The 14,943-nt window shown below is 40.6% G+C and overlaps 1 protein-coding gene across 6 annotated transcripts in view; it reads left to right on the plus strand.

Annotated features, from left to right (window-relative positions):
- Positions 1–14,943, plus strand: part of LOC130926807 (partitioning defective 3 homolog B-like) — a 221,383-nt gene that overhangs the window by 102,989 nt on the left and 103,451 nt on the right. The gene's annotated exons all lie outside the window — the stretch shown is intronic.

Consider the following 14,943-nt stretch of genomic DNA (forward strand, 5'->3'; position numbering starts at 1 on the left):
CCCCTGCCTAAAGAGACTTAAAGAACAATTGAAACAGATTTTTACCAAACAATTTAAGTCAGGTGTGTGCACAATCACTGATGAGTGGTTTAAAGCTGCCCTTCCCACTATAAAACACACACCTGGTAAGAATTGTCTTGATGAGAAGCATTGTCTGATGTGCATCATGGCTCGGTCAAAAGAGCTGTCTGAAGACCTGCGATCAAAGATTTTTGATTTATATAAAGCTGGGAAAGGATACAAAACCATCTCCAAAAGTCTGGATTTTCATAAATTGACAGTCAGAGAAGTTGTCTTCAAATGGAGAGAGTTTGGCACTGTTGCTTCTCTTCCGAGGAGTAGGCATCAGCCAAAGATGAAGCCAAGAGTTCAGCGCAGAATACTCAGAGAGGTAAAAAAGAACCCTAGAGTGTTTGCTAATGACTTAAAGAAATCAATGGAACAGTAGGACTCCACGGAGCAAGCCACTGCTGTCAAAAAAAAAAAAAAAAAAAATTGTTGCTCGTTTAATATTCGCAAAAAGGTACTTGGACACTCCGCAGAGGTTTTGGCAAAATATTTATTGGACTGATGAAACCAAAGTGGAATTGTTTGGGAGTAACACATGACATCATGTGTGGAGGAAAAATGGAACAGCTCACCAACATCAACACATCATGCCCACTGTAAAGCATGGTGGAGGGAGCATCATGATTTGGGGCTGTTTTGCTACCTCAGGGCCTGGACAACTTGCAATCTTTAAGGGAAGAATGAATTCAAAAGTTTATCAGGATGTTTTGCAGGAAAACCTAAGGCTGTCTGTCAGACAGTTGAAGCTAAAAAGTGGATGGATGCTGCAACAAGACAAAAATCTAAAACTCAGAAGTAAATCAACTTCAGAATGGTTTCAGAAGAACAAAATACACGTTCTGGAGTGGCCAAGTCAAAGTCTAGACTTGAACCGCATTGAGATGCTGTGGCATGACCTAAAGACAGCGATTCATGCCAGACATCCCAGGAATCTGACTTAACTACAGCAGTTTTGTAGAGAAGAATGGGTAAAGATTAGTCCTGATTGATGTGCCAGACTGGTCTGCAGCTACAGGAAGCGTCTGGTTGAATTTATTGCTGCCATTGGGGGGCACAAAATATTAAATGTGGTGGTTTACTTGCTTATTTCCCCCCTTCTGTCATTGTTTGCATACTATCCTCATTAAAATATGAAAACCTTTAAATGTTTGGGTGGTTTTAGTTAAAGCAGACAGTTTTTTCATCTGTGTGGTTTTGACAAAGATCAGACCACATTTGATGGTGATTTTATATCGAAATGTGAAAATTCCAAAATGTTCAGATACTTTTTCATACCACTGTAGAAAAATAAACAAATGCTCTTTCTGCTCCTTTATCATTAGTTGATTTTGAGACTGTGAAGTAAAATGCTTTACAAGTGAAAGCCCATTTTCCATTACCGATCAAGTATCAAAATCCAGAAATAAACCACTTGAAGTCATTCTATTACAAACATAACCCTATCAATGTTTATTTTTTTTTACCTTCTGCAAGCTTCTGAAGTAAATTTAGTTTGGATACAAAACAGTTTAATGGCTTCAAGGGCGTTCAAACCAACCACACTTGATTTTGGGAATGAATCCAAGCAAAACTGGGCAATTTATTTCCTGCTTTGGAATGTGCAGTATAGAAATGCTTTCTGGTTAAAAAACACTACTTTTAACTCATTGGCTGTCATTAATGGCGCGGGACGTCCGATCTATGATCGCTGCCAGCCCTCCCATTAAAAATGGATTGGATGTTTTGCGCCCTCAAAGGCAGCCAAAGAGTTAGAGATCTGTTATGTCTGTTATGTCTGATCTCTATAGGGACTCCTATATGTTAATATATTTTTCGTCAGTTCATATAAACAAGCAGAGTGTGTGATCACCCCATCCACTTGTACCAGTATAGAGCACATCAACACACAAAGCACTTACCCCTGTTAAGCGCTATCATGTGATAAGATGCACACAAAGACTACTCTAAGAGCAGTGCCCCACTTTCTTCAAATGGTGCTTAAAATTATCTGCCGGAGCTATTAGGTGTGATTAACTCAAACACTATACGTATCTTTCGGTGGGAGATACAGTAGAACATACAGAGGGTTTGAATGGACTTAGCGTTATGTCGAACAGAGTAGACTTTGTTTAAATTTTAACCTGATGTGCAGGGTTTTTCATCATGAATATTGGGTTTTCATAAAATGTTACACTGATACTTATCTCTAGTAAAACATATGCTTGTAATATGTTCTTGAAATCACATTTGCTTAGAATGCTATTCACTTTTTTAGTGTTTTGGCTTTAAAAAATGTATACAGTGGTGACGAACGGGTTGCCATAGAAGTTGAAATGAAAGCAGCACACTGTGTTTGTGCTGGTTGCTATGTACAATGTAGATGAATAAACAATAAAATCACAGTAATAATACAACAACAACAAAATCATAATACAGTATAATAAAGGAACTGCAGGGATTAAAATGCAGAGACAAAATGAGTCTCAAACACCCAAAAAAGCTCCTAGAACATCAGAGGCTTATTTCTGGTTAATTCATTCAATGTCAGTAACTGTGATAATTTCTAACAGGGATGGCTGGCATTGAATGATCATGTTTCAGTGACTTTGACATCAATAGACGCCCAATTCATTTAGACGGGGAGGGCTGACAGCAGTTGTTCGATCAGTCACCTCCTTTTCGTTTTGGTCACTTTCTGTTGGTTTCAGGGCATTTCCTGGTCACTTCCTGTTGATTTTGGCCATTTCCAAGTCACTTCCTGTTGATTTTGGGATATATCAAGACCCCTTACTATTCATTTTGGCTCATAGCAAACAATCACTGCCAGTCCTCCTAGTTCAAGTGGATTGGACATCTATCACCATCAATGGCAGGCTATGAGTTAATTTATATATGTTAAAAATAAAAAAAATAAAAACGTTAAAGCCTTTAGTACTGTAGGAAGATATTTGTTAACTTAATTTCAGTGTTGTAAGTGGTTAAATGCCAAAGTTACTGTTTGGTCAATGTAAAAATAGTTTATAGAGCAATTGTTGTTCGTCTCTTACTGTCAATGGCAGCCAATGATTTAATCAATGCTACGTTCAATCTTATGAACAACATGTTGTCTTCTACAGCAGTGATCCCCAATTTTTTTTGCACCACGATCCGGTGTAATGTGGGCCTCTTTTTCACAGACCGGCAATGTGTGGCAGAAAATGACAATAAAATATAAAATAACACGAGGGGCTAAGAACGAATATTAAGTGCAGGGAAAATGTCAATCAACATACACTGAATCAACCTTTTTTTTTAACAGCGGTCTGGCCTAAAACTTGTTGGCAAATATCCGTGGTCGCAAGCATAATGAGTTCTCCATTTGTGAAGGGTTTCTTAGCTTTAGCAATACAGTTCACCATGAGGTATGATGCTCTCAGTGCATTTTCTTTTGCTTCCTTGTTCGCTAGCCTTTAACCACATAATATGCAGAATGAACTTGGTTGTAGGCTCCTCATCTGGCTCAGCAGGTGGCCTTTTCACCGTAAAAAAGCTGTCCAAAGACGTCGCCGCCTGCAGCACACAGCCAACAGCAGCTAAAGTTACTGTTTACATTGACTGGCGCTGGGCTACTATTGGTGTGCAAACACCCTAGTAATTGCGGCCAACCACTAGATGGCTACCTATACAAATATTTACTTGGATTAGTCTTTAGAGTAGATAGGGATATTAATGTGTCAAGAGCCACAGGCCAGATTGCAGTCATCAATAAATAATTTTTTTCTCTGCGACCCGGTAGCAAATGCCCCACGGACCGGTACCGGTCCGTGGCCCGGTGGTTGGGGACCACTGTTCTACAGCACATGACCCACCATATTACTATAAATTTCATCATTCGTTTTAGTGAACTAGGTTATTAGCCTTTGTTCTTTTATTTCCAGCCATTTTTTTAATGTACATCACCTCTTGCTCTCTACTCCTGGAGCACTGTAATCTTTGTATCATTCAAAAAATGTTCCCAAGCTTTCTTTTTCCCCTCAAGCCTCCGCTCCCTATCTGCATTTGATAGCATGTAATGGTCGGAGACTAAAGAGGGCAAATTGGTGCTCCTCAGAGTTCCATCTAGGCTGAGATTTGCCACGTCGGCATACTGACAAATATGTACCATAATGCTCTGGAGTGAATGGAACAGTCAGACTTATTCCTAATGTGTCTGGTAGCTGTAGGTGTAATTATCTTAATCATGTTCAGCGTTCACACTTTTTCTTTTACCTGCAATTACCTTTTTATTTTTCCAAGATGAGAAAAAAAGTAACATTTTTTATTTCATGATGGACTTTGCGGAATATCTGGCAAATAGAACCCAAATTGCTGAAAGGCTTCAATGCAATTCCATTTAAATTCACATTAACTCATTAAAATGAAAGTGGACAGCTGGCTCTGTCAACTAGACTGCTGCCATCTGCCAATCAGATCTGCCAGTCACTTGTGTGTGTGAGAGAAAAAGAATGACAATTCAGACTAAGAATGGTAAAAATACATTTGAAAGAATATGCATAGCAAAGATCATGATTATTCACATCGCGATTGGTCACAGAGTCAGATGGTTGCCACATAGTTGGCTGATGGTCACTGTGAATCACTGTTCTGCGTATGTGGTGTGCGTACCCCGTTAATGTTCTGCAGCTGTGCTTGCAGTGCCTTGTTTCGCTCCTTCCTCACGCTCTGCTCTCGCCAGCTGGTCCAAATGTGACACCTCTGGTAGACTTAAAATGTTCCATCCATGAGGCTATTATCCTGTCTTAACAGTGGGGGCCCATTAAGACAGGCTCCCTCCATTGTGGGCTTGAGGAACACTCCTCACAGTACATCTTAGTTGTCTAGTTTATTTACTTGTGAGTGAGACTGGCTGGTAAAAATATTCATCCTGTTGCTTCCAAGGAATTCTATCATGTGTATGGAATTTTTCAGGCTGTGACTCGCACCTTAGTATTGGTCGCAGGAGCTAAATGCACGACGTAGAGGAATAAAACATTAAGTCGCAATGGCCTATTACATTACATTATGATTACATCACATTTTGGGGGGAAATTTTAAGACTAAAGAGAGATGTTATACGTTTAAATGGGCTAAACATCTTTGATCTTGATTTTATAATGCCCAGCTCGAATTTATAGTCTGGAAAATATTGTACTGTAGTGCAGTAGTTCTCAAACGTCTTAGAGCAAGTACCACGTCTAGAAGTAATTGGCTCTCCCATCATGGTCACATTAAAATACTCTACTGAAGTTGGTCAAAATTTTCCCAAAAATGTATTCTGATACCAATATTCTGACGGTATGATAACTTTAAGCCAAAATATGGCGGTTTCGAGGTATTGCAATTACAGGTCTAAACTCTGCAACTTTGAGATATCTGGGTTTAAAAAAACAAAAAATAAACTTTTTTTTCCATTAAACAGGATTTTTATTTTTGAAAACATTAGCAAATCGAAACATAAGTATAATGTTAAGTTAAAATGAATTTTAAAAATTATATATTCTAAAGGAAATTAAATTAATGCAGTCCTTTAGGTGAGCCTAAACCCACAGCCACAGCTAAACATTATTACCATCAGAACAAAAATAGTTGAATTATTTTCCATAAAAAGCACACGTGTGACTCGTATCATGTTTACATTGTCTTGTAAATGGTAGAAAAGTTCATGACAGTGTTTACTAACCTTTAATTTTATTATAAATGCGAAATCATATTGGAGATATTGCCTCCTCGGCAGCCACCCTCCGAAAACATGTTTTACATGTCGGTTGGCCCTCCTCCTCAAAGCCGCCCCCATCTCTAATTTTTCTGTAGCCAAAGTATTCCCATACCAGCGAATTTGTTTTTTTTTCGATGAGGGAAAAAGTTCAGGAGTTTCACCTCCTCCAGCCATTGTGTAGCATAGCTGACTTACTGACACTGAGCAACAACTGGTGGGAGAGGGTTTAGCCTTGTAGCTGCAAGCGAGAGATTTCTCCATGCATTATTGGGACATAAAAAATAGCTAATACCTTAGGGACGGTATGACGATACATTTTTGCGCTTTTGAAACCTTGACATTTTCATAGATTCAGAGATTTATTGACACCAGCTCTCACAAGGTGACAACAGATGCGACGAAATTCCGTTTGATGAGAGAGCAACGGGCCGCTGCGGACTTTGTTCCGCTGCCACTTCTCTCTCTTCTTCAGAAATTACAGAGCAAGTTACAAGTAGACACACATATATCATACAACATAGCATGGGTATGACATGACGCACAGGTCACGTGCAGGGATTTTTTGTACGGAAAAAAAAGGGGAACTACCAGTCATGGCTGGAGGAAGGGGGGGTGGATCAGTGATAGCAAGAAATAGGCGGTGGCGGACTGGAGGGGGGGGGGGGGGGGTTGTGTGTGAGTGTGTGTAGGCACAAGTGTATCGGTGTTTGTACGTGTCTGTAGACAAAATAAGAGTCTTAGGGCCTTCGACCGGCCTTGGGAAGAAATCAAGGGCAAGAGATAGGGCCATCTGTGCGGCTCTCTCCAGGAGAAGGGAGGGGTGGGGTAAGGATGTTCGGGAAAGGGTAAGAAAAATTATAATCGAATTAAGCCGAATAAGAATTTAATATGTCCAAATACGGTTGGTCTTCAATCCAGTTCGCGCTCCTCATGGCGTAGGCGAGACCTCAGGTCCCTTAAGTCATTGCCAATAGTCATGGTCTGCCTCGACATATCAGTCACCTGCCCCGACAGTTCTGTCACCTGGCGCAAGGTAGCAGCCACTTTTCTCCATCCTTCCTCGGACTGAACCGTGAGTCCACAGAGCCAGTTCGCGATCTGAGCCTCGACGCGGTCTTCCAATGCCTTGAATCGCACCGTTTGATCCGTGGTAAATTTGTTGATTTCCTTGAAAGCTGCCGTCTTGGAAATTTTCTGGTAGAGCAGGGCAACTCCTAAGCCAAGCAGAAGGAACCCCACAACGGTGATGCCAAACAGCCAAATATCCTCAAAATCTTCCACAGATAGGACAGTAAGACACGCTGGCTTTCAGTGATCCCATGAATCTCTCACATATCCAGCGGCGAAGGTCCAGTCTGGGCAAGACTGCTCTCCTGGTGTACCGTGTCTTGTTGAAAAAAATCTTGTCAATTGCACTGAGAGACCAACTAATCAGATCCATTTTCGTTTCGTTTCGTATGACACCAGCACAGTTGATCCACAGAGGAAAAATAAAAAAAAAAGCAGACAGACTAGACTAACGAAGATAGCAGCAAGCAGCAGCAAGCGGCAGCAGCACGGAGGAAAAGGTCCGCCCCCGTCGAAGGCAGTAAGAAGACGACGGTGTACCTTGAAACCGGTAATTGGCACATGTCTTTTTATACAGTATAAGCCGTAGTTTGAACATGAACAGTGTGCTAAGATTTCGGAAAAACAGGTAATATACTAAGGTTTCAGTTAAAAGGTAAACGATTAGAGGTGTGCAAAATTTCCGATTCTTAGATTATTCGCGATTCCGCCGTGGAAGATTCGAGAACGATTCACAAACATCCAAATTCCGATTATTGAAATATGGCAAGTAAAGCGGAAGTACAACACACTCAGCGCGCCGCGCGGGCTTCGGGACGGAACGGAGCGGGAGTAGCTAAACATTATGCTTCTCATTAACCGGCCCCTCGGGTAATGCCAACGCTCAACTCACGGCTCTAGCTCAACTCATGCCACGAGATAAAAAAACACAACAACATACCTGCCTGCTGCCGAAAAGCTGCTACAAGTACAGCTAAGCTACATAATGTTACGGTAGATATCATTTATATAGGACTAGATGGATTGTAGACTCTGTAGCGGTAGCAGCACATCTGCAAAAAGCTAGATGCGGGCGTTAGTAAACGGCCGCCATCTTAAAGGGGATGTAGCGCCCTGGGAAAATTTTGATATTCCATCATTTATCCATAAACGCATGCCTTTTGTATTCATATCATGCCACTTCGTGTAATTACACACAAGAAAATGAGAGAAATTTGGCTCGATTGTCAAGCTAAAACGACCGGCGCCCGAGATCTGGCAGATTGTGTGCGTGACGTCACGTCAAGTGAAGAGAGTGCCACCGGCCACTAGGGGGGCAGCGCCTGTCTGCATCAATATAATTCCTTCTAGTGTGGGGAGAATTAGGGGTGTTTTGAGCTGTTTATGCTGATGCATTGTGTTCGTCCTGCACATATTCCAGGTTCCCTCATGAAGAAACACCGCTCGTTGTCAATAAAAGAGAATTCAGAGTTGGCAGTGAGGGCTGTTTCTTCAACAAGAAAAAGGCTCAGTGCTTTAATACTGAATGGCGGCGATGATGGCAGTCAATTTCGTTTCTAGTTTCAGCGACGAATCCGACGTAGAAGGACGTAACGAATGTTCATCTAATGGTGACGAGGAGAGTTGCAAAGCTTTAATCGGTGTTATAGGTGACCAATTTGAGCCCAAACGAACGCCAATGCAGCGTAATGAAACGGTCATTGAGGGGAGCAATGACACTGATGAAACATCGGCAGCAGATCGTGTGGGAAACACCAATGATTTGTTTAGCATTTCTTTTTGTGAAGCTGATACACCGTGACTGCAAAATAAAGGAATGCATAGAATAATTATAACTTATTGCGCTATCATAGCTTTTCGCTCTGCCAACAGACACAAATATGAACGGGATCAGAGGATTTGTTCTATATATTTTACGAACGATCATTTATACATGTGTCGAGTCCTGTATCCAAAGGCGTGACATTTTTTTTTATTAATTATAAAAGAGTACTCACTCTGGCCATTTCAAGCTTGGCTGCTCCCTTCTTTGCGTAGCTTTAGCCTCCTTTAGCAGTCATCGTCTCTCTCTTGATATCTCGGGACATTTAGGTGGCTGTGCATCTATGGTCGGCACCGCATCTCCTTTGAGCAGCAATCTTTTAGCAAAACCCGATTTCTCTTGTCCATAGTTCGAGAAGCTTTCAGTTGGAAAATGCGCACCACAGAAAAGCGTGCCGGAGGCTGTGTCTAGAAAATTAGCCCTCTTTGCACGGACGAACTTTACCCATTTTCTGTGTAGTCCAGCTTTTTTTTTCGCGTTCAGGAACTCATGGATACTATATTCCGATAAACAACTATTTGTACACCACATAGCACAGCAGTTTTGAACCATTGTTGTGATGTTTTGGTCAAACAAACCCCAACGCTACTCTCTCGTCGTTAAAAAACAATGGCACCTAGCTCCGCCTCGACTTTCAATCACTTGTCGTGACGTCGCCGCCCCATTCGGCTGTTTCCGGAACACTTTCGGTAGTGTTCGTCATTTTCGATCTATTTTCGATAATTGCTCATTAATGTGATTGATTTTTTTGTTAACTTTATCAATATTTGTTATCTTGGCGCATAACGGTTCTATTGATGTCTCACACCCCCTTTGCCGAAACATCCCCTTTAAAGCAGTAAACTTCCCTGCAATGCTGTTGTAGCGAACCTTCCAAGCAAACCTAATTAACTTTTTATCTAAAATACTCCTAAATCGGTAACATATTGACTTGAATCTATCTTTAAAATAGTTTTAAAACTTTCACATGTCAAAAGTAGACAAAAGGGAAATTATGGAATAACGGGAGCAATTTTAACAACTTTAACGGTTGATTCACAACATTAAATTAATTGAATGTAGTTTAAAGCTGCTGATACAGAATGGGGACTGGAGTTTTTTTATTTAATGTTATTTTTGTATATTTGTTTACTGCTATATGTTAACTTGATACTGAAATAGTAGTTTGGTTTCGCCTGAGAGTATTTTTGAACAATTTTGGAACTAATGTACAAAACTTTATTTAAAAAAAAAAAAAAAAAAGGAGGGGGGTGCATCAATAATCGTTTTATAATCGAATCGGAGCCTCTGAATCGTAATCGTAATCGAATCGTTAGGTGCCCAAAGATTCCCAGCTCTATAAACGATGATTGTAAATATTTGAAAAGAAGATTGTAAATATTTGAAAAGAAAGTAAGAAAACATTAAATGTGAATCTTTTGTAGTTTAAGTTGAAAACAACTGAACTTGATGAATCCACTGTTCTTGATGATAAAACCAAAATAATAATCATAATCCTTTGAATATTGCAGTAATTGTCTATCTATCGGGTTCCACTGGTTGTACTCGCGCTGCACTTTAAAACAACTACTGTAGTGTATTAGATTCAAAATACAGCAGTGGAATTTCACTGCGGATTTTGCACACTTAATTTTGATAGCCTAAATGCAGTCTTCCAACCACAACCAGTTTGGAAAGTTATCACATTTCTAAAGCGTGTAGATCTTCATTATGTTCTCTAGCTGCCTCCTGATTTATCATGCAAAAATGCCACTCTCTTCTGACCAGACTCTTGCTTTTGTTTTATAATTAGTGAGAACAGGCTCGAAATGGGTGGATGGACACCCGAGCTGCCAATCAACTAATGTGACAGGAAGTCATTGGCGTGTCACTGACTGGTGTCATGCCTGCCAATCAGATGTGTGTGTGTGCATGCGCGTGTGTTTGCTGGCTGCATTCGTTTGTTTGTCACGGTTGCACAATGTCAATCAGCGATCTCCTCAAGGGTCGGCAGAGGGAGGTGTGGCAATGGGAGGGGCCAGCCCAATAAAAATAACATGAGAATTGAAAGTTGACAGATGTGTGCTTATTTGTCACTCAAGTTTCTGTCATTGGTGGCGATAGACGTCCAATCCATTTGAACTGGGAGGGCTGACAGCAATCAAATGGAATGGACGTCTATTACTGTCACTGGCAGTTGAGTTAAAAAAAAAAAATGGTTATCTCTACCCTTCTGTTGGCTCATGTTTCTGACCTTCAGTAAGCAGAGATCCCATGTCTGCTGGGTCAACAAAAATCCACCAAGGTTTAGTAAATTCCCAGTCTCACTATTTTAATAATCCCCATCTGTGCTCTAAGACTTTGCTTTCCAAACAGGTTTTCACTCCATTTCCAGTAAGCACACCATCAGACTCAAATATCAACATCATCCGCGATCATGTAAATTAAGAAAATGTTCCTGCATATTGCAGAGTAATTAAAAATAAAATAAAAGTCAAATTTGGGATCAGGCGGTCTGTGTAGCTCTGATGGCGTATACAGTACATTTCCCAAGACACTTGGAATTATTACAATTTTAACACACTATAATGTGGTTCAATTATAGAAACACCTTGGAGGGAGTTGTGTTGGAACACTGTGATGGAATCGGACTAATCCTTTTAAATACATTTGTTATTGCTGCGAAATTGAAAAACATGTAAAATAAACATACCGGCACTTTATTGCTTATGAACAAATCAACCATTAAAGTAAGTCGATAGAGCTCGCAGAAAATGTTTTTTTTTTTTTTTTTTGTGGTCACAAGTCAGACCCAGCTAATGACTTTTTCCCCACAAGCACAAACCATCTCTTACACAGATGGCACTCTAATAACCTGTGTACATAATTGTGATTAAATTGTCCTCACATGCAAATAAGTGGTGGTAAAGAATGTAGTGTGAGGTCATGAATATTCACAAGTCATCCTTCTGTTCCCACTAATGACACAGCAGGAGCTTTTGCGTTCATCCAACTGGCTGCCAGTCAGTCTTTGCGGATGCGGTTCTGTCATATTCCTTGTGAGTGGTGGACTTAGTGGTGTTAACGCAGACAGTGTGTCTCTGAAGTCACACTGGGTGAATATACCTTCCTTTTGAAGAAAAACAAAAGTACTCGCAAGAGGCTGCAGTTCAGTTTGGAGCAAGTAACACTTAGGTCTTGTTTTAGCCGCACCCTAAAGTCAAAATGGAATAGCAGCCAATGAGTTGATTTATAAAATAACATTAAAGCCATTAGAATAGCAGGAATGTTTTAGTTGTGTTTCCTTAGTTTTAGTGTTCTTAATATGGTAAAGTTGGGCTGGGCGATTTGAACACTGAGATCAGATATGTGACCGGCGCCAAAAATGGGTAAAATTGCATTTTCGGTTTTCGGTTAAAAGGCCGAAAGTTTACCACCGAAAAGTGTGAGGAATCTCAGTACTCCTGTCGTGCCAGTGGTTTGGAAGTATTTTGAGGTGTCAAAGAAATACAGCGGTACCTCGACATACGATAGCTTTCACATATTATCTTTTTGACATCTGACATAAAATTTGACTCGCCATTTGTTTCTCTATCTGACGACATGCTCGAAATACGACAAACCCACAGTTACTTTGTTTTCCCGCAAGACTGCCCCACAGTTACTTTGTTTTTCCATAGCAAGACAGGCGCACACTGGATTTTCTTGTGAGACAAATCAACATGGGTTCCAAGAATGTTAGTGCAGGTGGCAAAAAAAAAAAGGTGAGCCTTACCATGGATATGATACAAAAATATGAGCATGGTGGGCGTGTCCGAGGACTGACTTGACAATACGGCTGTAGAATTTCGACGGTCCTCCTCCAACCTCCGTTCGCCAGTCTTTATAAGTTAAGGTGACAATTATTATTGTGGTAACATCCCCCAAAAATCGCCAGCTTCGTCAGGTTTTTAATGATTTATTTCAGGACTTGTGCAACACAACATGCCTATTGTCCGCCCTAGCTAAAAAGGGAAAGTAAAAAGTCCTCCCTCCCTCACTCTGTCAAGTCAGCCATGCGGTGTGTTCAGGTACACCACACAAAACACATCTGCCACATTAGAACCCCATTCGTTACATTATTACAGGTATTATTATTATTACTATTATTATTATTATGATTTTTATTCATAATTTATTTGTTTTGCTCTGTGTAATTGCTATTTGCAATAGTACCAGTGGCATTTATTCAGGATTTAGTGTAGAATTTCAGGCTGTGAAACGACTGAATGGGATTATCATGTATTTTTATGGGCAAATCCTGGTCGACATATGACCATTTCGTTTTATAAACAAGGTCCTGGAACTAATTAACTTCGTATGTAGAAGTACCACTGTATAGAAATTATTAAATGGAGAAAAATAGAATACATTTGCTTCATCGCTGCTACATGCTCGTTCTGAAGTTGCTTTCCATTGATGTCCCGTGTCACATCCAGTGCATTTGAGCCTGTTCGTAAGTAGTTTGGAGTTAAATCATGCGAACAGTTTACAATAAAGTAGTATTTAAATTCATACATGTGCATTTGCTGTGGTTTAGTACATTACGTATACAGCATGACTCCTTCCTCTTTTTGTCACTTTTTTTCAGCAACATTCACACCTCCTTTGCCAGTCGCCATTTAATCCGGCTGGGAGCAACGTCGCTCGGCTTGGTCGCCGCTAGAACTCGGGCCACTGGCCTGACTCTCGATCGATTCCCCTTGTTGCACAAAAAAAGTCTTATTTTAGATAGTAAATGATATTGTAATAGCCTTGTAAAGAGCTTTACTATATTCAGCGAAAAAGGAATCACTTTTTTTGTGAACTACAGTTCCACACAAACATATATCGAGATCTCATTTAGTTTAGCAATTGGAGGAGTGAGATCCTTTTCTCGAGTGTCCCAAATTTTTCTGTGATGTGTGTTTACGTCCACCGAACAGAATGCTTTGACGACGCCAGCGCTCAATGCTGCCGGAAACGCACCCTCCCAGTGGCGGTTTTAAGGTGGGGTCATTAGTGCACTGGCCCCCTCACTAAATAGACTGGCCCCTGAAGTGCCCCGGTTACCATTTTATTACAAAGCATGGCAATCGGCCAATCCTCCTTTTCTAAAGTGAGAGAGAAAGAGATATTGTTTCTAGTGCATGTTAAATATTAATGCTACTTTTGTGTTTTAAATGGCTTTTAAAAAAAGTGATTACATTTATTCTTCCATGTATTGCATCCTTACTTGCACACATTATGATTAAATTCAAAGTATTACAAACTTGACTATTTTTTTACCAGTAATAGTTCTTACCAGATGTTTTTACTGCCTCATGCAGGATAATCTGCATATTGATGGCAGTGACACTTGGCCCCTGAGGGTTGCATGGGGCCCCTTCTTGGCCCCTGTTTAAAAAAAATCCTAGAACTGCCACCACACCCTCGCATGGGGTTTCAGAATCTGCACCTTTCAAACTAAATTTCTCAAGCCCCTGGGGTTGTAGAACAAATGGGCAGTAATCCGAAAATAATGAAGTAAAATACAGTGGGGCAAATAAGTATTTAGTCAACCACCAATTGTGCAAGTTCTCCGGCTTGAAAAGATTAGAGAGGCCTCTAATTGTCAACATGGGTAAACGTCAACCATGAGAGACAGAATATGGAGGGTAAAAAAATCACATTGTTTGATTTTTAAAGAATTTATTTCCAAATTAGAGTGGAAAATAAGTATTTGGTCACCTACAAACAAGCAAGATTTCTGGCTGTCAAAGAAGTCTAACTTCTTCTAAAGAGGCTCCACTCGTTACCTGTATTAATGGCACCTGTTTTAACTCATTATTTGTATAAAAGACTCCTGTCCACAACTTCAGTCAGTCACACTCCAAACTCCACTATGACCAAGACCAAAGAGCTGTCGAAGGACACCAGAGACAAAATGGTAGACCTGCACCAGGCTGGGAAGACTGAATCTGCAATAGGTAAATCGCTTGGTGTAAACAAATCAACTGTGGGAGCAATTATTAGAAAATGGAAGACATACAAGACCACTGATAATCTCCCTCGATCTGGGGCTCCATGCAAGATCTCACCCCGTGGCGTCAAAATGATAACAAGAACGGTGAGCAAAAATCCCAGAACCATACAGGGGGGACCTAGTGAATGGCCTACAGAGAGCTGGGACTACAGTAACAAAGGCTACTATCAGTTACACAATGCGGCGCCAGGTACTCAAATCATGCAGTGCCAGACATGTCGCCCTGCTGAGGAAAGTACACATCCAGGC

The sequence above is a fragment of the Corythoichthys intestinalis genome, chromosome 12 (assembly GCF_030265065.1).
Source record: "Corythoichthys intestinalis isolate RoL2023-P3 chromosome 12, ASM3026506v1, whole genome shotgun sequence".
Classification (NCBI taxonomy): domain Eukaryota; kingdom Metazoa; phylum Chordata; class Actinopteri; order Syngnathiformes; family Syngnathidae; genus Corythoichthys; species Corythoichthys intestinalis.